Source organism: Platalea leucorodia, assembly GCF_965183815.1.
Source record: "Platalea leucorodia genome assembly, chromosome: Z".
NCBI lineage: Eukaryota > Metazoa > Chordata > Aves > Pelecaniformes > Threskiornithidae > Platalea > Platalea leucorodia.
The window spans coordinates 79,265,820-79,293,523 of record NC_138858.1 but is presented as its reverse complement, the minus strand read 5'-3'; positions in this window follow the sequence as shown (position 1 = coordinate 79,293,523).

Here is a 27,704-nt window from a genome sequence, read left to right as displayed (position 1 = left end):
TTGGCTGCAACCGTGGATTCTAGAATTCAATACAGAGCAGCTAAAGAGGTACATAAAGCAAGAAACGAGCCCACCTTTGTGTGATGGGATGGTCATACAAACAGGTTTTCCAATTTGAGTGGCTGCTGTGTTCTGTTTTGATCGTTCCTTTTTTGTTTTTTTAAACTTTCTTTACTTCTTTCCTTCCTTCCTTCATTCATTCATTCTATCTCTCTTTTTTCCTTTCTCTTTTTCTTTCTTTTCTTACTTTTCTTCTCCTTCTGTCTCCTTGGCGATGACTGGAAATTAAGTAATTTTCATCGAGTCACAGCATGGTTGAGGCTGGCAGGCACTGACCCACCTGCACAAACACTGTTAGCTACAGCAGGTTGCCCAGTCAGGTTTTTAATGTCTCCGAGGACAGAGACTCCACAACCTCTCTGGGTATCCTGTTTCAATATTCAACAATGCTTTCAGTGAAAAAAGATTTTTTCTTATGTGTAAATGGAATTTCTTGTATTTTAATTTGTGCCCATTGTCCCCGGTCCTGGCGTTGAGTAACATTGAGAAGCATCTTGCTTTGTCTTCAAATCAGGTATTTGTACACTTGGATAAGATCCCCTCTGACCCATCTCTTCTCCAGGCTGAACAGTTCCAGATCTCTCAGTCTCTCCTCATATGCCAGATGCTCCCATCTCTCCATCATCTTTGTGGTTCTAAAATACATATTCAACTCAGGCATGCCAGAACGGAAACACTAATGGAAATAATGGCTATTTTGTCATAACTAGCAATTTCAATTATGTCTTCTTCCTGAATAACAAATTGTTAACCATCCTCAGTTGGGTCATATGCCCTAATCAATGTAGTAGTAACTGGTTCACAAATGTGGAAGTCGGACAAGCACCATTGACCTAGATAAATAAGGTACTGTGCAGAAACCTGCTGAACCCAGCTAATTACTGCAATTTCTTCTTAAAGGATAGAAAATATATCATGGTCCCAGAGCTGTTATTAATGCCTTCAAGGTCATTTTTTTTTTCTTCCTGTTTATTAAAAAATTCCAGTTTTTCAGTTACCAGCTGCATACATTTTAAGAATTACTAGACTCGATTTGAGAAATAATATTGTGGTTATTAGATATGGAGGAAATTCTTTAAAAAACAGCCACAAACTAACATCATATATTTTCCTTTTTTACCTGAACACAATGAAGGGGGGGAGAGGAAACCAAGAATTATTTTGGGAAGAAATAGGGATCATCTTCCAGCATGCAGACCCCTGGAGGCTGATTCTTTCCTTTTGCAGGGCCAGGCTGTAGCAACATAGCTACATGAATTTTTAACTTTTAGGTACATAAATTTCAATCATAGAATCATAGAATACCAGGTTGGAAGGGACCTCAAGGATCATCTGGTCCAACCTTTCTAGCACAATCTAGAGGAGATGTCCCAGCACCACCACCAAAATTTGTAATGTATTGATACATATATTGCATCAGGTGATTTAAGATGACACTTGAGCACTACGTTTTGAGCAGGGACTTAAATTTGCAGTCTGGTGCAGGTTGGTCTAATCTGAGTTTATTTTTGGGAAGGAAGGAGATACTTTCTGGTACAGTAAAAGTCGAAGTGAAATGGTGGGTAAGCATGGAGGAGGGGTACGATTCAAGTCAATGTGGGGTTAGAAGGCACAGGCCAAACGAAAACCTGACTGAGTAAGAATAAATGACATCCATTCAGAAATGCTCTACTCACATTTGAACAGCTCCAAAAGAGGAAATAAGTAGTTAAGAATACTGTAAATGGTAAAATAATATATTATGACATCCTACACATCTTGTATTGTGCAGTTAGCAGAGCTATTTCCTTTTTATATTTCTTGATATAACCAGTCAAGATTTGTATATTCGATAAACTCTCAGTCACAGGAATGAACAGTTGCAAAATCTTAAGCCCACATACTTCCCAGTATGAAGGCTGTAAAAGTCATAAGAGTATGTAAGAAATATTGTCCTTAGATTTCTGTATAATGTTGTCAAACAATCTGACCACCTGACTGAAGATGTCAAAAAAAAAAAAAAAAAAGAGATTATCTCAGTTTACGTGTAATATATGCTTGAACAAACTGTCTTGCAGAATGAGCCAATGGCCAATGGAATGCAACAGTGTCTCACTCCAAGTATTTTTTCTTTATCATTTTGTATATACAGGACTCAGCTTTCATATGAGTAGCTCCTGCATCAACTTCTATTTTAGGTATTTGGTAGCTGTCTCTTCACAACTTGGCAGCAATGACGAAAGTTGTGTAAGTTGCATAGTACAATTTAGAAATGTTTGGTCAATACCTCAGCCTCTGTTTTTTTTGTTGTTACAGTACGTTTCAAAGAACCCCATTACTTTAATTCATCATATTGTTTGTAGAAAGTTCTTACAGACTGCATGTCCTTTTCTGCAAATTCTTGAACAATAATCTATAGAACACCATCAAAACTTCCACTCTGAATTCAGCCAGCTCCTCTGTTGCCAAATACAGCTGTGCTTGGGGTTTGCCTCTAAACCAGCAATCATCAAGAAGCTGTTTACCTGCTACCCATATCTATTTCCCATGCAATTGACAACTACAGAAGAAAATATATCCTTAGGGCTGAGAGCCAAAAGATATTGAACCACCAGCATCCTTTTCTTCAGCACCTGTGGCTGATTTCAGGACCCATTTATGTTCCTATCACAGTGCTTCATGCACAGTTAAGGCAGTGCTGGGCAGCCTCCCGTTTATGCTTCATTTTTCTTGTGTGCTAAGCACTCACTAGTAGAGGTGGAACTTGCAGATTCTGACTTCCATCAGCACTTTTGCCAACTCAGGCTGATTAACAAAAAAAAATAATCATGAGGCTAATACTAAAGTCAAAAAATTTAATTTGCCTTCTGACTCTGGAATCGAAATGGATCACAATCATGAGCTCTTCTCTACGGTTGCAAGTGCTGGGAATGTGTTTTATCTGTTCTTTCTCCAATGACAGGCAAGGTAATAATTTTGTGTCTTTGGGACCTGAGATTTTAGAGAGGGGAGGAAAAAAAAAAAAAGGAAAAGAAAAAAAAAGCTAAATCTTGCACAGCTTTTCACGTGTTTTTGAGATGGTAATGTTTTGATAGTATTTTTGTAATTCCCTTTCTATATAAGTAATGCACCATGCAAGATAAGAAAGCATCTCTCTTCACTTCCCTGAGGTCATTGCATGAATTGAAAAATAAATATGTTCCTCTACATGTAGATATATATATTTTATTTTGAGCATTTTCTTCCAAGTGGCCAGATAAACTTTGGCTATCTGGTATTTCTTGTTGCCATGTAACACAGAAAAAGAATCTGTCATTACAACGAAATTTTCCCAAACACAAACTACACAAAGAGGCACAAGACCAAATTCCTGTTTTTCCAGGTTCCCTTTGCCTGTTTCTATTGACTATTGAATGTCTATTTCCTGCTGGCCTGCCTCCATGCCCATGTTGAGATCTGCACATTAATTTGCTGACCTTTTGTGGCTAGGCACAGTCAAAATGCTTCAACCTCAAATGGAGATAAAAAAGTCATGTTTGCTGTCCATACTGAGGTGTCTCTCAGGGGAGTTCATCAGATCTGTTGTGCTAGATATCATCTGCTTTATTGCTTAGGACCACTTAATCTGGGAAGGTCAGGTGACATCACTGAAAATTTATAATAAAGCATTTAAAACATCATTGTATACCTGAGTGTATTAGTCATAATGAAATATATGTATTAAGAAAAACTGGATATTATTTTATTCTAGTCTCAATGGAGTTTTGTTGCAAAGTAGAATATGCTGAGATAATTCCTACAGAAGCTTGAAATAGTGCAGGTAAAGTCTCTGAAGAACTACTCTCCCCACCCACCCCAAACTCTCTCCTGTTTGTAGTGAATGTTTCAAGGGATGTGGAAAGACAAAGCAGAAGTAATGGTCTATATTTTGCAGGTTGTTGTGATGAACAAGGAGTCAGTAAGACAACTGTACGCTGCTGAAAGAAAGGAGAGCTGTGGAGCAAAGAAATAAATTGACAGAAGCAGTCTGTGTTTAATGTGGACATTTACAAGAAAAGCCATGACAGATTCCTGATTTTTTTTTTTTTTTTTTTTTTTTTTTTTTTTTTGTGCTGTGGTGAGGGAAATTAAAGATAAAATACTGGAAGGGAGAGGGAAGAATGCAAAAATGAAGATTTATTGACAGCAATAGGACTGGGACTTGTATAGAAAGAATATGAGAAAATTGCAGCTCTTTGGGAGTGAGGAAAATAATGTACTAGATTTATAAGCATGCAGAAGCAGAGAGTAAGTGTAAGGACATGAGTTATTGACAAGATTTTATTTCTTCATAAGAAGCACATCCTGACTCTTAATCATGATTTTATTTTGTTGTGTTTTTTTTTTTTTTAGCTCACCTAATTTGCTATGATTAGGTGGAATAGAATAAAACAAAATAGAGCATGTTGGGGGAATAAACCATTTGGCTGTTAGCACTACTATTAATTGGGTAAACTGCTCACATAAAAAGCAGAGCTGGCCATTAGCCATGCAATTTGGAAGCCATAAAAATGTGAAAGCTAAAGTTCACCTTGATTTCAGGGGTTATGTAAATTTGGCACAGAGAGACAGAAAAGAAACTGAAATGCAAGGCAAGTGGCACTGAGGGTTATCATTCATGAGACTATCATCTACTCTACATTCAGATTTCTTGATAGATAGGAAAATGCAAGTGAGAAAAGAGTAAACAGCTGATATAGCAGGCTCATAAAACTAAAACATTAACATTTTTTGGAGAGTGAACACCCCTAAAATTGAATAAGATAAGAAATCAGAATTGAGTGTACATATTCCACATAGTAATGATTTTTTATTTTATTACTCAGAGATTGAAAGCTGATGTCAGTGTAGTGTTCCTAGTTTTCATGCTGCTAAATCTTGCTACAGTACCTGATCTCTATTATAATGAGCCACTACAATGGCATGGAGAGCTAAAAAAAGGATCTAAAATTACAGTAGGGTTGATTTACAGCCCAGTGAATCAAAACGAGCAACTCAGAAACACTTCAGTGTGAATGGAAAAGTTGTCATTGGCATGTATTCAACTGAAGAGAAGAAAGCAGCTACACATGGAGCTGATGACTGACCTTTGTTTTCTTCAGCTCCTCAGGATCCTTTCCACAGAAAGGTTACACAACTGAATAATCCTCCTGTCCACTTGGGGCTTGTGTCCACGTGACTGCCATTAAGACACAACTGCTCCTGGCACATGCTGGTGATTTATGCCTGGTCTTCTTCTATCCAGTTTATAGCAATAACATGCTTTTCCATGTTGCAATGCACAAATAGCAAATGGCTCCTGGTCACGACAAGAGGGAGAATTAACTGGGTGTTTTCTCATAGCAGTCTATGGTTCCCAAATAATTTTCCATTGTTTTTAATTTTAAAGAAATGAAATGTTTATTTTCCTTACAGTCTTGCAATTCTCATGTTAGCCTTAAAACCAATTTTCTGAAAATACAAAAGGAAAGTATCAAAAGGCTTTACTTGCTGCTTAGTCTTCAGGGTGAGTCTTTGCTTTTAGTTGCTTTGAGAAGGCTGCTTAACAATACTAATTGCCATCAGATGGAGGTATTGTGCTTGCATCAATGAAGACACTTCCTTTTGAAAACTCAGCAGAAAACGTATCTGTTTGAAAATACTTATGGAAGTACAATCACAAATTCTTACACAGACCACAGGAAGAAATGTGAATGCCAGAAATTATTTTCTACTACAAACCACTAAAGTACAAAAGCATCTATCATGCTAGAAACCAATTGCAAGAAATCAGCCAAATCTTAGTTGTTATTAATTCAGCAACTCATTCTTCACAACATATGCAAAGCTAAATTAAAAAGATTTTTCAGTATAGTCAAGATCACATTTTAGGGATTTTATGGTAATGAGTAAGGTCCTTAGTTGACAAATTTTGCTAATTGAAAAACTTAATTTCAGCCGTAGAGATAAAAATTAATTTGCATATTTCCCATCTCCTTTAGACAAATTTACAAAATATCAAGCATTTCAGTACTTCTAAATCAGAGTCTTCTTTTTATTATTGCTTTCAGAAATGACAGTGGAAGTAATATAGTTGGCAGGGTTTCCAAGAGGTGCTATGCCATTTTTCTTCTCCACAATCACATAAATTATTGGTAACTGTGAGGCAGTAGCAATGGAGTTATAGTGATGACCCAATAAGGATGAAGTGTACAAATTCTTCAAATAAATATGTAGGGATTTGGCTATCCAAGTTCCTTAGGACTCCAAGATTTCAACTGGAAACATCACTTCCACTTCTTCCCTGTTATTACAATCTTCCATGAGCATCTGTTATGGGCTGGGTCCACTGGGTCTCTGCAACAGCATTGTCATTATTCAGCACCCAAGAAGACAACTATAACTTCTCATTGCAGTAGCTTAAGCCAAGATTGTGAAGCTTACTGTGTCTTAAAAGTTGTCTATTTTTTAAAATTATTTTTTGTTTTAGAAAATGGACACAAAATTAACTTTATTATTAAGATTTTAAGTAAGAATATAATTTTGCCTATGGAAAGAAAGCTGAAATTTCTTTCTTGATTTTGTTTTTACACTCTTATGAATGCTAGACCCCTCTCACCTGGGAGCTGTTTTTAATCTGAGGCAGGTCCCTGCCTGTGCTACATTGCAGCTGTGTAAGTAGATGTGTGGGCACCCAGTTCTCACCTTGACCCAGATCTGGCCCTGATCCTGATGTGGGATTGACGCTCTTCATCCTGACTCCTTACTGGTGAGCTTACTGCTCACACCAGCCAAAACACAACTCCTGGCTCACCTGTCCTTGCAGAGCAGCTGGCCCCTTCTCTAATACCCTTCTGCAAGGCCATTTAGAAATGCCTTTTTAAAGCAGGGTCAGGAGCAGAGGAAGAAATTGTGGAGCTGAAAAAGCTACATAACATTTTAACAATAACATGGGGCTCCTTCACTTTTGACTCTTATCCATTGGAAAGCTTTAGGCTACATTTTATGTGCAAAGGAATAACGTTGATATTAGACTGAAGCGTCTGAGGAATGGAATAAGCTGTATTTATGAGAGTATACTGAAGTGCTTCAACTACATCTACCTTTGTATTAAATTAACTTTTTCTGTGGAGATCAAAATATTATCTTATTGGTTTTGTTTGTTTGTTTGTTTTGCTAAGGAAAAACCTGTAGAAAGCAGTGCCTTTTAGTTAACATTTCTACAGACGTAAGTGAACATAAAAATGCCATATAAATATTGAGAGTTACTAGTTTTCCACAGCTGAAGAAGACTGTGAACAGGCAAAGGATGATCTGAAAACTGTGATCCATACATTTTACTCCATATATCTAAGATGTTTGTGATAGTTTGATTCACAAGAGAGCTTAAATGTTGAAACAGCAAGCTCCACTGTGATCTTAATGACTTAAGCGAGGCTCAATGGAGCAAGATAACACAATCTAAGGAGTTGTTTTTTCATCTTTATTTTTGATGCTGTTCAGGAAAGGCAATAAAAACACCCTCAGACAAAGATGCTTCAGACCTACATGTACTCAGGATGAGGAAAGATTAATAAAACTTGTGTTTATTCTTTCCTTTGATAGGCGAAGTGGAGACAAAATTTCTGAAATGCATCCCAGATACATAAGAGATCTACAGTTCTCCAAAGCATATTTTGGTGAATATATACTAAGTTTGACTGGAAGGTACAGCTTAACATCCATTCATCTGATGATGGGTTTGTGAGAGCTTCAGTCATCACCGCTCTTCCTTTTTCCTGAAACTGGCACATGTCTCTCTTCCCCACTGAGGTCTGAGTGCAGTAATTCAGAGTAAAACATCATTATCATTTGCATACTTTTAAAATTTTCCTGGTCTGTGTAGGCACTTCAGAATTCCCTGTCCCTAACATCCATATACTAATGGACATCTGCTATACTACTGAAATCTGAAATCGATGAACTTCATTCACTGTTAAATCCCTCATTAAGTCACATTGCATGTGTCTTTCACTTCTCTCTTTTGACATTTCTTTAATTTTGATACCTACAGTACCTTAATGTTTTAGACTCCACTGCTAGGTATTCAAGTGTGTTCAAACAATGTTTGTGCATCCATGTTTTGAAATGCATTCTGCAGAAATTCTTCTAGCTGTAAAAAGGGGTTGCACTTCATATCTTCCTTTATTTTCTTTCTTTTGGCAGTGGTTAGAGGCTACTGAAATCAGGTTGTACATGCACATTTCTAAGAGAAGATGCCTACATGTTGCTGTATACTTTATTGTGTTTTCCTTTTGATGTGTTTGTAAATAGCTGTGTGCCATATGGTACGTAAGTTTACTTAAAGTTATTTATTATCCATCAGATGATTCTTTCACTCTCCTTTTGGAGGGAGTGGAGGTGACAGAGTTGGTATAATCTGTTCCCTTTTTGCTCTCTTTTCACTTAAAGTTCTTGAACTTCAGCCCTTCTTTGGCCTCACATGTCTGCTCAGTCTCTCTTGCACCCTGTTATCCTCCATAGCCAATCTTCTAGTAACTACTGTCTTGCTGTCTAAAATGTCACTCTCTTTTGCATTCCATAAATGATCACCATAACACTTTTCTTATTCCTTGCCGTTACTATACTTTGAGCTTTTCTCAGATAACTACCTCCCTTACATAACTGTGTTAAGTCAGGTGGTATCCATGATTACTCATGCTTGAGCTTAATTTTCTCCTTCAGTTAAAACCATTAAATTAATTGGCCAGGGAATCTATTAATTATTGCTCATAAACTCCAGCCAAGCTAGAAAAGACTTCTGAATTGCAGTCAGTCAGAAAATATGTTAACTTCTGCGTGTGTTGGAAGTTTATCTTGTAAGGTTAGTGAATATGTCACATGCTGTCACTACTTTTAGAATTAACATGAAATTTAACCACACATGAAAAGTTGGCCATGGAGTTGGATACAGTATTTTTCTAATGTCAAGGCCAATATGACACCTGTGTTACAGTGGATGTAAGCTCATTGATAAGAGAAGGCATTTGCCTTCTGTCTGGGGAAAGTTCATTCTGGGTCTTTGAAAAACAAACAAATAAGAAAGGGAATGGTATGTGTACAAGACAGAGGAAAGTATGAGGCAAGACAGAAAAGCCTGTTCTTGTAGATGCAAGGTGCTTGGTAATCTGGGTCTCACTAAAGACAGACATCAAAGCACTAGAGAATGAGAGCTGGGCATTTTTTAGTACGAGTAGAGATTTCGTCACTGAATAAGTTTGAATCAAAGTGAAAAGCACTTTGTACTGCGAAGATTTCAATAGGACTTCACAAAACGAAACAATGGTGGTGTTTGCTGTCAAATTTTCTTTGAGTTTCTTATCAGAAACTCACATAAAACTTTTTTAAAAATTATGTCTACTAGGGGGAAGGAAATTGTTGTTTCTTTACTCTTGAAATGTTCCTGGCTTTGTTTATAGCTCTGTAAGCAGAATATTTTCAACATTTTGAGGGTGGTAAAGTCTTTTACAGTATCTTTCCCCTGTTTGTAAAGCTTAGACCTGCTTGTAAATAATTTTGACAGTGGATGACAGATATGGGAAGAAAAAACAGCTGTGGTAGGTTAGCTCCTCCACTTCCTCTTGAGAAACAAGAGAGAGTAAGTGGTTTTTCATTTACATACGGATCCTTCTTCCACATAATTTCTGCTCTTTTATTATGAGTGTTGCACACGATACACCTAAGGTATCAGAATGCTACAGTGCAGAAGATAGGTGTTGTTTTAGAAAATTTCATCACCTCATAAGAGGACACACTATTTCCTCAAATGTCACATGCCTTGTTGCTTCTTGTTATGGTTTTCTAGGGCTAAGAACTGATGAAATCAAGACTGAAAAGATGTGGTTGTTTTTCAGTAAGTTGGCTCTAACGCATTTCCTGTGAAGGACTTTTTGTTTTCTCTGTTACTGTAAAGACTGACAGTTCACTGCAACCAAAGCAGTGCAAGAGATCCCTTCCTGCTATAGACAGGCTTCATCTGTTTTACACAAATACAGTGATAACTGGAGGCTGCAGAGACCTCTTGCTATCACAGAAGTTTCCTCCTCTAAAAGAAGCTTTGCAATCGTATTTTGGGGGTACACAAAACCAAAACCCAAACCAAAACCCAAAATCAACCACAAAAAAAACCCTTTGGGAAACAAATATACTTGTTTGTTCAAGGACAGCACATACAATGCCCAGAACTTTTTCTCATAGCACTCAAAATGTCCTTCACTGCTTAACTGGTTCATGGTTGTCAGATCTGGAATGGACTTGCCTTTGATGAGCAGGTTATCTGCAGCAGAGTACAAAGGATGCTTCTTCATCTGCATGCATTTTCTCAGTGGGTAAAGAATGGTTCACTTCCAATGCCTGTATATGGGCACTCACTGGAAACTCACGTAAAGCCGTACCAGGATACAAAACTGAATACACAGTAGTGAACCTCCCACTTTGTAAAAAGAAACTGTTGAAGGTGACAGATGCATCAGAAAGTGTATAATTCACAGGATGTGTAACGGCAAACCCAATTATGTGTAGGGTTTCTGACTGGGGGTCGTTGGGTTTTCTGTTGTGCTAATTGTGAATCAGGACACAGAGAAGGTGATGTATCCTGGATTGAAGCTCATTGAAGTAATTTTTGTTGAACATAATAATGATTACTGCTATACTGTTGACATGGATGACCCGAGGAAATGGCAGTGCATTACATCAATCACATGACTAAATAGCTCATGACTTTGATTATATTTCTTCATATTACAGCCAGGTTCCTTTTTTCCTTTGTGGGTAGTATAGACTGGTCTTTAAATAGGTGTTGTCCAGAGAGACTCCAGTCATTTAGCTGACTTGCCATGGTATAGGTCAAAGAGCTTTTTTCGGTAACATCTGTATTGCACTTACACTAACTAACCTACTGTCTCTTCTTCAAAGAGACACCTAATCTTAGACTATTTTCCTCTGCTTTGAAACTGTTTTCAAATCTTTTCTGGTTCATCATAGACACTTTCTCTTCTGACTCTTGCAGTCAGGGTTAGAATCTCGGTCTCAGATGTCAGCTTCTTTGTAGACATGGATTGCTCCTATATGGAATCCCTTAAACAGTGTACTGAGGGACTCATTGTTAGTGTGCATTAAACAGAGAGGAAGCCTGCAAACAGAGAAGACTAAGTGTTATCCGGTTCCTGTACATACTATTAAGAATAAAGGGAAACCTTTGGAACTGGCTTATCAAGACCTCCTGCAGTATTGTAATCCTCCTGCAATTATTTTCCTTTTGTGTTTTCTTATTTGACCCAGCTAGATGGATGTTGTGTTATTAGAGACACTCATGTACCAACTGACAGCCATTCTGCTTTTGAATTTATGTCTCAGCCTGTCTGTCAATGAAGTGCTGCAGAGTTGCATGATAAAATAACAATGTCAAAGAAAGAATGACATCTCTCTATATGTTTTACAGTGATTTTAAAGGAGTCTGGCCTTATGTATGAGTAAATATAATGAGATATAGAAAATATTCTTCAGACATGGAACAGACCTATGATAATATTCTTCTTTGGGAAAACACCTGTGAGATTTTTAATTCAATGAAAGCATCAACATATGTTTTTTACAAAGTTCTTTCTACTTTCATGCCACTTTTTACTAAAATCTCCTTCCTAGGATGATACATAAATTGTTTATAAATACTTTCTGGTATTTTATATGCTTTTTAAAGACTATAGAACTCTGCAGCTTTCACTTCTGCATTGCCCATTTCATATGATCCCGGTGCTTGTAACCCAAAATCATAAATGTTGTATGAAACCTGATAGCTTTATTGAAGCAATTTGTTATGTTCCTTCTATTTTGATTGGATAGCATCACATGGAAAAGTGACTGGTAAATGGTCTTGGTAATGTTATATTTCAAGGTATTTATGGGCCCAGAATGGGAATGATGCTCTAGATAGCCTCAAGCTTATATTGTCTTCAAAGTTGGGATGATGACATTCCCACACTACTGGCTGACTCATTCAGCTCGTAACTTCTTGTAGTCTCAGCTGACCTTTTCAAGTGTCTTTTTTGCCTGGGGAACAGAAAGAGTAGAGACTAGTATGGGTTAGTTTCCCTGACTCTGGTCAATTTGTGGCCCTTGGACTATTGGGTTTCTATGAAACTTAAAAATGTTGTTTCTTTTGACTCTTACTGAAGCTGGGGCAAGAACAGTGTTCTCTGAATTTGATGCAGCCAAAATGGGGGAAGGAAGCATGAAAAATCAGTGCTTTCATTTCATTTAACACCTGACTTGTCTGACAAGATCATTACACTTTCTGTTTTCATTTCTCCCTTAGACTACTGAATACTGAAGTGTCAATTTATAGCTGGAAGGGTGTTGCATTTATTCCCTTACAGCATCATATAATTGACAGTGAAATCCATTCCCTTACAGCATCCTATAATTGACAGTGAAATCCATTCCTGAAATAAAAAAAATAAGTGCTTAAAGTGTGATATGAATAAGATTGGATTTAACAATCAAAACCTTTCCAAAGAATTAGTTTTAACTTAGCATTGCAGTCTTGTGAATGAGGGAGGAAAGGCTAATCATTTAATATCTTGCCAGTTCTATGAATTTTAGTAGTGTATTATAATGTCAATCATTTTCTATCTTGGATCTAACTAGCAGTTGGACACCATTATTATAATGTTTTCTTATAATTGGTAAACTAGAAAGTGAGAGTACTTAACAGCTGGAAAGAATGCATGAGGCTTAAGAATAAATGTTTCTTAAAGAGTTGCTTTCTTTTCAACCTTTACATTAAAGTCCAGCATCCTGATGGTATGTCTTGACCTAGACATGAGTCACCAGCACATTCAGATGGCACTTGCTTCCATTTCATCACTGGAAAAAGGTTATTTAGTTGAGCAGATAGCAGTACTTAAAAATGTCTGGATATTATGCTAGAAAATTGTGTGTAACCATCCAAAATGCCTAGAGGAGTTCATTTTTTAAAATTCAGGTAAGTTAGGTAGACTGAAAATGGTGTGGCTCCTATTATGCTTCAGTACAGAAAAAATATTTGTATGATGTGTGATTTTTTTCTAGATACAGGAAGAAAATTCTTGATTTTTTTCCCCCCTTAATCACGCAAGGAATTTCTTGAAAAAACAGAGAAACCCTCAGGTAGTATCCAAGTGTGGTAGCTCCAGTTGTGATGGAGACTGTAGTTATTAGAGCCTCATTTTCCTGCCATGCAGGCAACTGAACCAAACTGAACATAGCGACATGTCTATTGTTTTCTTTTCCTTTTGGTCAGACTTTGTGAAAGGTACTTTCTGTCTTTCCTCCTCCTCAGTGGATATCCAGTGTAAACTCATTTCAAATTTCTGCATGGCATCAAGAGTTAAGAATGCTTTAGGTCTTACTGCACACCATTGCCTGGTATTGTGTTTGTGTTTCCTCTCCATTACCCTCACAGGCTAAGTGATACTGACATAATGCAGATGCTACCCATTACTTCCTAATCTCAATGAGCAGAACTCTGTAATGTAGACTGAAAGGTCTAAACCCTACCAGTGAACAAAGATGGGAGGGAAATACAGTAATGCAATTCAGAAACACTCTTCTAATTTTCTTTAGCAATTTTGAATGATAAATCAATCATTTAAGATGTACTAAATATCAGAATTAAACTTCCCTGAGTGACCTTAGTTCCACTCCGGGGTGTGTGTGCATGTTATGATAGCCCTTAGTGTTTTCATCTAAGCCTGCTTACTCTCACGATTTCTGTCTCACTTAGTACCTGGAGTAGTTGGTTTTCACCAGTGGAGTATGGATTATACATAAGTATGGATCTTATGTATAACCACAGAATGCTTGACATTGGAAGGGACCTCTGGAGGTCATCTGGTCCAACTCAAGGAGGGACACCTAGAACAGGCTGTCCAAAACCATGTGCAGATGGGTTTTTTACTATCTCCAAAGAGGGAGACACACAATCTCTGAGCAACCTGTTCCAGTGCTTGGTCACACTCGCAGTGAAAAAGTGTTTTCTGATGTTCAAACAGAACCATCTGTGCTTCATTTTGTGCCCACTGCCTCTTGTACTGTCACTGGACACAACTGAAAAGAGCTAGGCTCCATCTTCTTTGCACCTTCCCTTCAGGTATTTACATACTTTGAACAGATCCTCCCTTCTCTTATCTCTTCAGCCTTCTCATCTCGAGGCTGAACAGTCCCAGATCTCTCAGCCTTTCCTCATACCTTCATCATCCTTGTGACCTTTTGTGGGACCTTCTCCAGTATGTCCACGTCTTTCTTGTACTGGGGAGCCCGGGACTGGATGCAGCACTCCAGGTGTGGCCTCACCAATGCTGAGCAGAGGGGAAGGATCACCTCCCTTGACCTGCTGGCAAGACATTGCCTAACGCAGCCCAGCATACCGTTAGCCTTCTTTGCGGCAAGGGCACCTTCCTGGCTCATGTTCAGCTTGGTGTCTACCAGGACCCCCAGGCCCTTTTCTGCACAGCTGCTTCCCAGCCAAGTGGTCTCCAGCATTTATTGGCGCCTGGGCTTGTTCCTCCCCAGGTGCAGGACTTGACACTTCCCTTTGTTCTACTTCATGAGGTTCCTGTTGGGCCGTTTCTCCAGCCTGTTGAGGTCCCTCTGGATGGCCTCACACTCCTCTAGTGATATCAGCCACTCCTCGAGTTTTGTGCCATCAGCAAACTTTCTGAGGGTACACTGCCTCATCATTCAGATCATTAATGAAAATGTTGAACAGCGCTAGGACGGAGGGGAAGCTGTCTGGCCCACAGTTCCCTGGGTTCTCCTTCTTGGCCATTTAGAAGACAGGAGTGGCATTTGCTTTTCTCAGTGTTTTTTGGATGCCTGGGCAACATTTGTGTCTTTCCACACTGTGAATCAAGCCCACAGAGTCTCAGGTAAGACATTCAGAAAAGAAATAGAGCAGATGTATTTTGAATGCAGTGGCAAGACTCTTCATCCAGTGCTTTTGCAAGATTACATTAAGAAAAAAACATTTTTAATTTGTTAGTAGTTTCTGTGTAATGATCTTGTGACTAATGTACATGACACCACTAGTATGAGGGATAAGTATATCTGTTGTAGTAAGGGGGTAGCATGTAGCAATCACAAGGAGGTGGGCAGTAGCACACAGGAAAGTGCATCCCATTATACACTTTAACAATAGAGAAAACTATCCACCTCAAAAACCTCTGCAGCTGAAACAGAGCAAAATATTGATACTGTGTAGAAACCTCTTTTGAGTTGTCTGAGATGCAGAATTACTTGCCCAGCAAATAAGTTGGTGAAGGGTGGGGTGGGTTGATTTTGAAATCAAAATTTGGTTTTGATTTTAAGAGGAGGAAAAAAGATGCATATAAGCAAATTGCAAAAACAAACAAACAAAAATCTTAACAAAATGTTTACTATGGATCATTCAAGTAGAACAATAAGAATCAAAACTTAGAAGAATACTCATGAGCAGAATACGAACTTCAGTCAGGAATTCACAAAAATGTTTCCAGTGCTTAGTGCATTTTCTATGTCCTTTCTCTATGTAAGATCATCAAATTAATAAAACTTTTTCTCAAAGGTATTTTCAGATGTTTTTGATGTGAAGCTAATTCATGGATGCATACTTAAACAAAAACGTGTTCCTGTCAATACAACATCCTTAAAATTACTTTTTTTGCATTAAATCAACACATTCAGTTGGTCAGGCTTTGGCAAGCATAGTTGAATTTGTCAGTTTTGTCATGGAGTGTGATGAGGGTGTCCCGATCCAATATCGGGAGAGGTTTCGATACGATCCCAAGGACGAGATTAAGACGCAAACGAGGTCAAATGCCGTACAACCTTTTACTTTTATTGGAGGGGAGAAGAGAACGGAGGGAGGAGGGAGGGCAAGGGAGGAGAGGAAAAGAATAGGGGAGAGAGAGTTAGAAAGAGAAGGAGAAGGAGGAGTTTCGAGTCCGGTGATCTTCTGCAGGGTCTTCGGTGGCCTCGGGTTCCGGCGGGGATCGGAGCGGGGGGGGGTGTGAGCCTGGAGGGTGCAGGAACAGAAGGAGTGGTCTCGCGCGCGCCGCTGCCGCCCCCGACGAGGGGCACGTGCGCTCCTTATATAGGGGCTCCCACGCATGCGCAGATCACAAATGTGTACGTGCAGCTCGCCACGGCCGTGCTGCCCCCGCCTCTGCTCTTTTCGCGCCTTTTTGTCCCCGCCTCAGCTCTTTTCGCGCCTTTAGTCCCTGCGCAGGCGCACGAGGTTGTTTTTTCTCAAAGCTGTGGAGAAGATGGTCTTCTCGAAGCGCTGCGCTGGATGGCGCTACAGCGGCAATGTCGAGACAAAACCGCATTTGGTACCGGTTCTCTACACCACCCCGTGGCTCGACATTGCAGCTTGGTGGTATAAGACAGAGAAAGAGAAAACAAAGGAGAAAGAAAGAAAATGCAGAGTTGAAAGGGTTGGAGATAAGGGTGGAGGAAAGTTGTGGGAAGGGAAACGGGAATAACATTGTTTCAGGTGAGGGAATGTCTTAACACAGATTAACTGAGGTATTGCTCAATGCAAGCTATTCTTGAACGACTTTAACAATTCTTCAACTTTGAAGGGTAAACATTAGAAATAGGGTTGACAATAACTGGCAACAGCAAACATTAGAAATAGGGTTAACAGTAACTGGCAGTACGCGGTTTCTTCCTTTAGAAGTAATTGGGGATGGGTTTAAATGATGGGTACTGAGGTTGGTTGTGGCTGATGGATGGTACAGATTTTCATTACACCAGCAGGTGAGGTGTTAGGAACAAATTGCATATTTGACACAACGTGTCAAATTAATTGAATAAAACATGGAATTATACAGGGTAGGAACAGTAAGGTAGCAGTTGCACATAGCAAGTACAATATTAATTGTTTGACCCACGGTGCCCCTGGTAACCAGGACCACAAATCACCATTCCAACCACTCCAGGTTTGAACAGGGACATGGGCTATTTTCCTGATATCTTGGGTCAGTTGGAGAACCACTTCTCCCACATCATCTATTTCTAGGCAGCAGTTAGAGATATTTAATTTTCCACATACCCCTCCCTCCTCAGCCAGTAAATAATCTAAAACCATGCGGTGTTGAAGGATTGCCGTGCGCATTTGTTGAGACTGCCGAGTTAATAGGTCTATGGCGTCAGCGGTTTTGTTGGTGATAATTTCTAGGGCCGCTTGTAGTCTGATTATTCGGTTTAGATTATAGATTGGTTCTCTTGCCCCTGCAATGGGCTCATTCGGATTCCAGGTTGCTGGTCCATAATGTTCAATTATTCGCTCAGGGGGCCATTCGTCATTCCCCCATTTTTGTGTCCCACCTAAATTTACCTTGGTAGATCGCGTCTTACGGGCAATACTTCTATGTCCGAGGTTATCATACACTTTTACGCCTAATTGGGGTCCACCAGTTTCTGGCAGGAGGAAGAATAGGGGCCTTATGATTCCTATGTAACAAACTCCCGACCACCCCGCGGGTAAGAATTTGTATGCCGTGTTTCCACAAATCCAATAATGCCCTTTTCTGGCTTTATTTCCTTGAGAAAATGGCCCATCTTTCCCTGGTGGAAATTGAAAGTAAGTTGTGTCTTTGTCACCCAGAGGGCTGAAAAAGGTCATTGCCCCATCCCTTATTCGGCCGGTACAATACCAAGCCCCATAAGTACCGAACATTCAATATTTACTTTTTGCAAAGAAAACTAAACAAACAATTACATTTTCTAAGCAAGTATAACATTTCATGTTACTTGACTATTAAGTTTTCCCATATACAGGACTATTTAATGATGAAAATAGAGGAAGATCAAAAAAAAGAAAGAATTATATATACGGTAAATCATAGGTTGAAATCCTTGAGATGTCCAACATAAATAGGTATCATTGGAAAGTTATTGGGTATTTTTTCTTAAATAAGCACACACACATATACGTGCTTAGACACGCACCAGACAATTAGATGTCTTTGTACTATTGCCTAAAGACTGTAGTGCACTGAAACATCTAATATTTAGCCTGTTTGACATAGATATTAAATCTCGAATTATTCATAGAGCTGCAATGAAGTACAAACATGTATGCACACATGTGTACCACCAACTATAAAAACCGATATACACAGTGGAATATTCTAATGGATTAGGGTCTCTGAGTTAAAATGATCCAAAGTAGCAGGTGCGTCGTGGTCATATCGCTGCCCTTAAAAACAGAAACAGGAACAAAACTCACTCCTTGGGTTAGAAGGAGGGAATAATCCATTTGGTGTGTATTTTGTGGGTTCTCCCACTAGTATCTTTCGCTTTCCACATGTGTTTATTTAGGGAGGTATCTAGTACAAGAGGCACAGCTCCCACAGTGGGAAGCTCAACCAGAACCGGTTGACCAGGAGAATAACATGGTGTCCCGGGGGAGTTGGGGTTTCGAGAGACAGGTACCATGGTTGGGGCTTGTGGACAAAATGCTGCAATTTTCGGGCACCCGTTTGCACCCCAGCGATTATTGACGTTGGTCACCGCCTCTCCTACCCGCTCAGCCCACCCCAGTTCATGTGGTTTCAGGAAGCGCTTCAGCAAGCCGTTTGTTCTCTCCACAATCCCATTTGCTTGGGGGTAGTATGGAGTGTGGAATACCCATGAAATCCCCTCCCGAGCCGCCCATTCCTGGACCATCTTGGCTGTGAAGTGTGTGCCATTGTCAGATTGTATCAACTGCGGTTTAGGGAAGGTCCCAAACCATTCTTTCAGGGCCTTCACCGTATTCTCCCCTGTTGCCTTAGCACAGGCTTTAGCCTGTGCTAGGCCAGATACTATTTCAACACCCACTAATACATAGCACTTCCCTTCTGATTTACGGAGCGGACCAATGTAATCAACCTGCCAGGCCTCCCACAAACCTTTTCCCTCTCTCAAATGTAGGGGACTGTCTTCCAGGGGGTGCCTGTCTAAGCGGATACGACATTGCTCACAGGCCGAAATGCAAGTTTTGCAATTTTCTCGGGTAACCGGCCAGCCTCTGGCCTGAGCCTCTCGGTAGAGGTCTTGGGCTCCAGTGTGCCCTCTCTTAAGGTGCAACCATTCCAGGAGTCGCTCCCAATCCTCTGCTACTGGATCACTTTGCAAGGGGGCGAGGCGGGCCAGCTCATCAACCCTATTGTTCCAATGACCGGACGGATCTTCTCCCGTCTGATGGGAGGCTACCCATCCTACCGCAAAGTTCCCCTGTCTGGCAATGGTTAAAATATCTTGCCACTTTTCCTTTTGCCATACAGGTATTCTGTTAACTTCCCACCCATTTTGTTCCCAAAAGGGGAGCCACTCTGTACACCCCTTGAAGACAGCAAAGGAGTCAGTGTAGATATAGATTGGAGAGGCAGATTGGGCTTCATGTTGAAAGACACTCCATACGGCCACTAATTCCCCTACTTGAGCGCTGCCTTCTCCTTCGGTAGTTATTTTTTGGTCGGTCCTTATCTGTAGGGCGACTGCACGGTATTTCCAAGTTCTGCCCTCTCGTTTAGCAGAGGCATCAGTGAACCAAGCGTTCTGTAATTGTTCTGAAAATGGGGGGGCTACCTGCACAGCAGAAGGGGGCACGTCATCTTCCCGGTCTGGGGCCACTCCCTCTTGGATAACTAAATTTTTGGCAGCGCCCTCAGAAACTTCAAAAATACCACAATAATGTTCTATTTGCGCGTACCATTTCTGCACCGAAGCTCTTTGTGCCACCCCGTCAGGGGGAGGTGTCCCAGTTAAAACTGGCTTAATCACTTTGAAAGGACCTCTGAGCACTATTGGTTGCTGGCGAATGGTGCGCTCTGCTTCTCGTAAAGCTAGGCTGACTACAAACAGCCCCTTTTCCCACGTAGTGTACCGTTTTTCTGCATCCTTGAAACTCCGAGAATAAAAGCCAATGGGCCGGATGGGCCCTGCCGGCCCCCGTTGCCACAAATGAATCGATAGCCCGGTTGCGGCAAACCCCCATTCGATCTGCACCGGGTCTGTCGGGTGGATAGGCCCCAGGGCTTGGTATGCATTTGCCTCGAACACCAACAGCCGTAGCGCCCCATCGTGGACCGGGGTCCACTCCCATTGCGCCCTTTTCCGTAGTAAATCATATAGGGGTCTCGCGATAATTGAGAAATCAGGGATATGCTTTCTCCAGAACACAAGCAGCCCTAACGCATGCTGTAAGTCTTTTTTCGATTCGGGTATCTTAATTTGGTCGAGGGAGGAAAGGGTGTCTGGTGGGATACATGTCATCCCTCCCTTCCACCAAATTCCTAAAAATTTCACCTCACTTGAAGGGGTTTGCATTTTCTCAGGTGGGATTGTCAATCCTATACTCTCTAGATGGGTGATGATGTCCTTCTGGACTTCCCCAACCTCTTCCACCTGATTTCCCCCTATGAGTACGTCATCTATATATTGGTAAACTTTCACCCCCGCCCTTATGGGAATTGCTTCCAGCTCCTGTGCTAGAGCATGGTGGGCTAAGGTGGGGGAGTGCTTGTATCCCTGAGGGAGCCGTGTAAAGGTGTACTGTTGCCCCGCCCAGGTAAAAGCAAAGCGGTCCTGGTCCTGCGGCTGCAGGGGGACCATAAAGAACATGTCTTTAACGTCAATAGTCGCCATAATAGGGTGTGATTGCTCTTGAATGGCGGCTATAAGCTCGGCAATGTTCGGTACGGCAGCTGTTAATGGGCCTGTGTTGGCATTCAGCCTCCGGTAATCTACTGTCAACCTCCACTTGCCGTTTGGTTTTCGGACAGGCCATACCGGGGAGTTAAAGGGGGAGTGGGTGGGAACTATAATCCCCCTCCCCTTTAGGTCCTCCAGCACTGGCACGATTCCATTTCTTGCTCCTATCGGTAGCGGGTAGGGTTTCACGTTTGTCAGTTTGGAAGGGGGGAGGGCAGGCGCCGCTTGCAAAAGGCGCACCCCCACGCCGGGGGCTTCGGCCAGCCGCCTGATCTGCGGGACGCCGAAAGACCACGAATTTCCCTGGGTGTCGCGCCACTGTCTGCCCTTTAAAACGTCTATGCCCAAGAGATTCATTTGAAAGGGTCCTATGGCTGCCATGGTGTTCACCGGACTATCATCTCCTGGTAGCCATAAGGTTACCGGGGTCATGGGCACAGATTGGGTTTTCCCTAGGGCGTTTAATACTATCAGGCACTTAGAAGGAGTTGAGATGCCGCACCGTTCTGCCTCGCTTTGTTTTATTGCTGTAATTTGGGCCCCCGTATCAATTAAAAAGGTCATGGGCCTCTTCCTCGGCCCTACTGCGACAGTAATGAGGAGGTCCCCTTTATTGTTGCAGGTGAGTTGTCTAATAAACATCCACCCTCCGCCTCCCCCCTCACCCTGAGGGGGCGGAGGTCTTAGTTTTCCGCCACCCTTTCATCCCCCTTGAACCCCTCCTTCTTATCCAGTGCCGGCACGGAGGGCGCGTTTGGTTTGGGAGAGGGTCCTTGCCCGGACCACCTCCGCACAAGGAGCTCTAATTTTTTGGTGGGGAGCCCATCCATTAGGTCTCGGGGCACACCCTTTTGCAGTCCCTTCTGCCACAGTTCTTGTCGGAGCAGGGGTTTTTCCCTTTTTGTTGGGCCGGGGCTTGTCCCCGAAAAAGCCAGCGGTTTATTTGCCGGCTCCGCTGCCCGCACGGCCCTAGTTTCCACCTTGTGGTAAGTTCTGCCTACTGGCCCGTATTTCCTTCCATAGTTTATCAGTTCCTGAGCTATCTCCCCCCAAGTCCACACCTTCCTCCCGCGCTGCCGCTGTTCCGGTGTTACTGTTCCCTTCAGGGCAGCTGCAATTCGCTCTTCGTGAGGCACATTTTGGATTCTCCCCTGTAATTGGATCCCGATAGGTTTTAACGAGTCGGGGAGTCCTCTTATTAGCGGTGTCAGCCGCTCGGGGTCTACTGGTAACAACATCGGAGAGCTTAAGTTTGGTTTAAGTTCCCGGTCATACATCATTTGCAGGCATGCTGCCTTTTGTACGTTTTCTAGTAGTTGCTCAACCGAACCAGTTATAGCTAGGGGATCCCCCCTTTCTAATGGGTTCAGCCCCCCCGCCCAATATGCTGCCCTCTGGGTCAGAGACCATGGGGCCCGGCGATCGCCCGTGGTGAGGAAGACGCCGGGGCCCCAATACCCCTCTGCTTCTTTTTCTGATAGCATGATCCCGTCCCCCCCCGACAGGGATACCCTCCACACATATTCGGTTTCGGACTCCCTTGCCGTCCTAGCAAAATCCTTTCGGAGTTTAGCCTGTTCCGTGGCAGTAAAAGGGATTTCTTTCGTTACAACTTGGGGACGGTTGTCGCTATCGTCCTCATATATATACTCCGTTTTTACCAGCGGGCACATATGGGGGGGGTTATCCACCGTCTCCCTTAATTGCTTTAGGTCTTTCTGGGGGTAGATCTGGCGTACCCCTTTCTCCTCCAACATTACCTCCGCCTCAGCGAGGGTGTCTGCCTCCCTCAGGAGCTGAACCCTCAGCTCCTCCTTCAAAATCATATTTTGGCGCTTCTCCTCCTCTAGCGCCCGTTTGGTCTCTAGTAGTTGCTCTCGCAGCGGCGCTACCGCTGCTTGCAACGCAGCGGCCACAGCCTCCGATTGGCAGGGTGCTCGTTTCTTGTCCTCCACCGCCGCTGCCAGGCACACTCCTAGCACAGCACAAACAACAGCCTTCCCTTTTCCCTTCTTCACCCTAGCTTCTTTATGCAAAACCGCTATTCGGTCCATAACACTTTGCAGTTGGAACCAGTGGTCCCGTGCCCAATCTCGTCCCGGGGCCGAGGGGCGAGAGCCGTACGTTTCTAAAAACTCATATAATTTCTCTGTCTCTTCACAAAAATCGCCTGCCTTTTGGGCAGCCATATCCTACAAAGGGGAGTTCGTCCCGGGAGGGTCAAACCTTAAAAAAAAAACACGTTTCCCCTATACGCTCCCAGGAGGCCAATCCGCACACTACTAGAAGACAAATACGAGCCTACAAAGGGGATATCGTCCTGAGGGGGTCACACCGTACAATCCAAACTTCCCCTATACTCCCCCAGGAGGCCAGACCATAAACTACTGTAAGACAGAGCAGAGCCTACAAAGGGGATATCCTCCTGAGGGGGTCACACTATAAAATTCAAGTCTCCCCTGTACGCCCTCAGGAGCTCAAATCACAAACTGCTACGCGCGTTTCAGTACAAAGCTCTCAACACCCACTCCGTCCTTGCGCTTCGTTCGTCTCCGGCTGCTTCCCTCACGGGAGAGCAGAACCGCGGATCGGAACTCCGCACTCGCTTCGTACTTATTTGTACGTCTCGTTCACACACACTCGCTCAGCACACTGTAAGGTTGTATGACACTCTCGTCTCAAGGGATCCTGTCCGTGACGCCAATTAAAATGTCCCGATCCAATATCGGGAGAGGTTTCGATACGATCCCAAGGACGAGATTAAGACGCAAACGAGGTCAAATGCCGTACAACCTTTTACTTTTATTGGAGGGGAGAAGAGAACGGAGGGAGGAGGGAGGGCAAGGGAGGAGAGGAAAAGAATAGGGGAGAGAGAGTTAGAAAGAGAAGGAGAAGGAGGAGTTTCGAGTCCGGTGATCTTCTGCAGGGTCTTCAGTGGCCTCGGGTTCCGGCGGGGATCGGAGCGGGGGGGGTGTGAGCCTGGAGGGTGCAGGAACAGAAGGAGTGGTCTCGCGCGCGCCGCTGCCGCCCCCGACGAGGGGCACGTGCGCTCCTTATATAGGGGCTCCCACGCATGCGCAGATCACAAATGTGTACGTGCAGCTCGCCACGGCCGTGCTGCCCCCGCCTCTGCTTTTTTCGCGCCTTTTTGTCCCCGCCTCAGCTCTTTTCGCGCCTTTAGTCCCTGCGCAGGCGCACGAGGTTGTTTTTTCTCAAAGCTGTGGAGAAGATGGTCTTCTCGAAGCGCTGCGCTGGATGGCGCTACAGCAGCAATGTCGAGACAAAACCGCATTTGGTACCGGTTCTCTACAGAGGGTTTTATATACTGGATTTCAAAGGAACATTATTGGAGAGTGATGTGGGAAAGGACTTAAAGGTGTTGATATTTCCCAAAACAAAGAGAAACGTCTTTCTCAGAAGTCTCCCTTTCTGTCTCCCATCCTTGCCTTTACCTTTGACCACTGCTGTGGGGTTTTATGTGGAGGCTAAGCTGAGAAACTGTATATGGCAAAGAACACTCTTGTTAGAAGATTATTTCTTCACACACAATGGACTCCTAGGGCCACTGCAATTAAAAGTAACTTTACCCAAGACTTTCAACTGTCAGCTGTCTGCACAAAGCAATCTGCTACTCACCTGCTCATAATCACCCTCAGAATGGGGGTATTTTCTTGTTTATTTGTTTCAATGTCCATGTGCTGTGGGAACATGATCTCTTATTTTGAGGCAAGTTAATTAGTGAGTTACATTTAGGTCTGCTGTTCAATGGCATAAGCAGCAGTGGTTTCCTAAGTGGAGATGAGTATTGCAGACACATGTTGTAAGTATGACTGTAATGGCATACTTACAGTAATCACATTGCTTAGTCTTTGCCATTGTTTGAAATCACGCACAGGTTCTCCAGATAACTTGAACATTGCGTACTTTCTGTTCTGCTCGTCCATCTGAAACCAGTTTTGTGATAGAATATCCTGTCTTTGCACTGAAGTAGAAGAATGGAAGGAAATCTGTATCTCTTAAGCAGGTGTAGGAAGGCTGAGTATCCCTGGTATATGAATGAGCTGGATCTCATAGAATCATAGAATTATTTAAGTTGAAAAAGACCTTTAAGATCATGGAGTCCAACCCTAAACTTAACACTGCCAAGTCCACCACTAAACCATGTCCCTAAGCACCACGTTTACGTACCTTTTAAATACTTCCAGGGATGGTGACTAAAGCACTTCCCTGGACAGTCTGTTCCAATGCTTGATAACTCTTTCAGTGAAGAAATTTTTCCTGTTATCCAATCTAAACCTGCCCTGGTGCAACTTGGGGCCATTTCCTCTCACCCTATCACTTGTTACCTGGGAAAAGAGACCAACACCCTCCCCACTATAACATCCTTCCAGGTAGATTACCTATCCTCTGCAAACACTGATACCAATCTACCATGAAAACATGTTTTTCAGGTTGGAAAACGTCAACTCTAATGATTTTGCTTAACAAGCATCCAAGACGAAACACTGTCTTGGAGAAGAGAATATAGACAGAGAGCATAGGGAAAAATCTGCTCATATTTAATATCTGTTTATGTCCTTGAAAAAGGGAAAAAAAAACCAAACAAAATCTGTTTGATTAGCTTTTAAGAAGCAGAGTGAAGAGTGTTTCAGTGTTGATGTTAATCATCACAGGGGAATACAGGGGTCAAGTAGTCACAAGGACAAAGCTACGTCACTTAAGGACTTAAAATCTAAAGTGTATTTACTAAGTGGAATGGGTAATAGCAGGTTAATTTCTATTCTAAGATATTTATTCTCACACACATGGACACAATCACAAGCTCTGTAGAGAAGACATACCAGTTAAGGCATTAGGTCTGGTTCTGACCAGCACCATTGACTTGGGGGAACAGGACACTCATTCCAGCCTGGTGAGGTGTCTGTGTTCAGGTTGGTGGCTTACCTTTTCTGTATTCCTCCTTGGGGTTAGCTTTCAAGACAACACAGTCATTAGTCCCAGCCAGCACGGGTTCACAACGGGAAAGTCCTGTTTGACAAACTTGATTTCCTTCTATGACAAGATTACCTGCCTACTTGATCAAGGGAAGCCAGTTGATGTAATCTTTTTGGACTTCAGTAAAGCCTTCGATACTCTCTCTCACAGTATCCTCCTGGACAAAATGTCCAGCATACAGCTGGATAAACACATAATGCAATGGGTGTGCAATTGGCTGACAGGTCAGGCTGTCGCAGATGGAGTGAGAGTGCACTTGTAGGAGTAATATCTTTATTGATAACAAAGTTTGATAATAAATGCGACAGTGGTCTAACAAGATTCGATGGCAAGATACACTTGATTATTTACTGCATAGAGGACAGGATCAGACAAGACTGTCAGGGAGGCCCTCCCGCTGAGTCATGAGGTTCAGAGAGGACCCCCTTGCTTTCTAAGCTCCTTCTCAAAGAGGAGTCTAGGTGCGGCTGGATCCAATCCTAGTCCCAGACTCGGCCAATGGTTTTTGTCTAAAGGATTATATATGTGCAATCAATCCTATACATCACTTAGCTAAGATTATAAAGTTTAGCATGCTATTAGCCACTTACTGAGGATCTGTTGCGGCAAGGAATCTCTCAACCTCAAGGAGTAACCTTGAGAGGTGTCCCTACTTAAGGGAAGATCCTGCTGTGCAGCCTGCTGTCGTGCAGGAGATCTCAAAGGGCTCTTGGGCTGCTCGCTATTTATGGGGGTAAGATGATTAGCTCATAGTCATATTTACACACCAACTCCGTATGTTAGTTTCTTCCAAATCTAGCTTAGGCTAGACACTGACCAGCACTGTGGTTAAGTGGATGCATTGCCATAAATTAGCCCTTGGCTGTTGTGTTGTTATCTGTCTCACTCAAATCCACTTTGAGCTGGATGCATCCATCACAACTGCCACTGGTGACTATCACCCAAGCAGGGCCATGGGAAAAGGTCAGATGTGTGGGGGAAGGAGGGTACAGGGGGAGCACACCGCCACACAGGCTCAAAGGGTTATAGCATATGGGGTTACATTGGGCTGGCGACCAGTCACTAGTGGGGTTCCGCAGGGATCCATCTTGGGGCCAGTGTGCTTCAATATCTTCATAAATGACTTGGATGCAGGACTTGAAGGTCTGTTATCAAAATTTGCCGATGACACAAAACTGGGAGGAGCCCTTGACACTCTCGAGGGCAGAGAGGCCCTGCAGAGAGATCTAGACAAATTAGAGAGCTGGGCAATCACCAACCGTATGAAGTTTAACAAGGACAAGTGCCAGATTTTGCACCTGGGACATGGCAACCCTGGATGTACATACAGACTGGGGAATGAGAGGCTGGAGAGCAGCCCCACAGTGGGGAATCTGGGGGTTCTGGTCGACGGCAAGTTGAACATGAGCCAACAGTGTGCCCTGGCAGCCAAGAGGGCCAACCGTGTCCTGGGGTGCATCAAGCACTGTATTGCTAGCTGGTCGAGGGAGGGGATTGTCCCACTCTACTCTGCACCAGTGTGGCCTCATCTTCAGTACTGTGTGCAGTTTTGGGCACCACAGCACAAAAAGGATACAAAGCTACTAGAGAGTGCCCACAGGAGAGCCACAAAGATGGTGAAGGATTTAGAGTGGAAGCCGTATGAGGAGCGGCTGAAGTCACTTCGCTTGTTCAGTCTGGAGAAGAGGAGACTGAGGGGACACCTCATCGCGGTCTATAGCTTCCTCACAAGGGGAAGAGGAGGGGCAGGTTCTGATCTCTTCTCCCTGATGACCAATGATAGGACCCGAGGGAACAGCAGGAAGATATGCCAGGGGAGGTTTAGGTTGGATATTAGGAAAAGGTTCTTCACCCAAAGGGTGGTGGAGCACTGGAACAGGGTCCCCAGGGAGGTA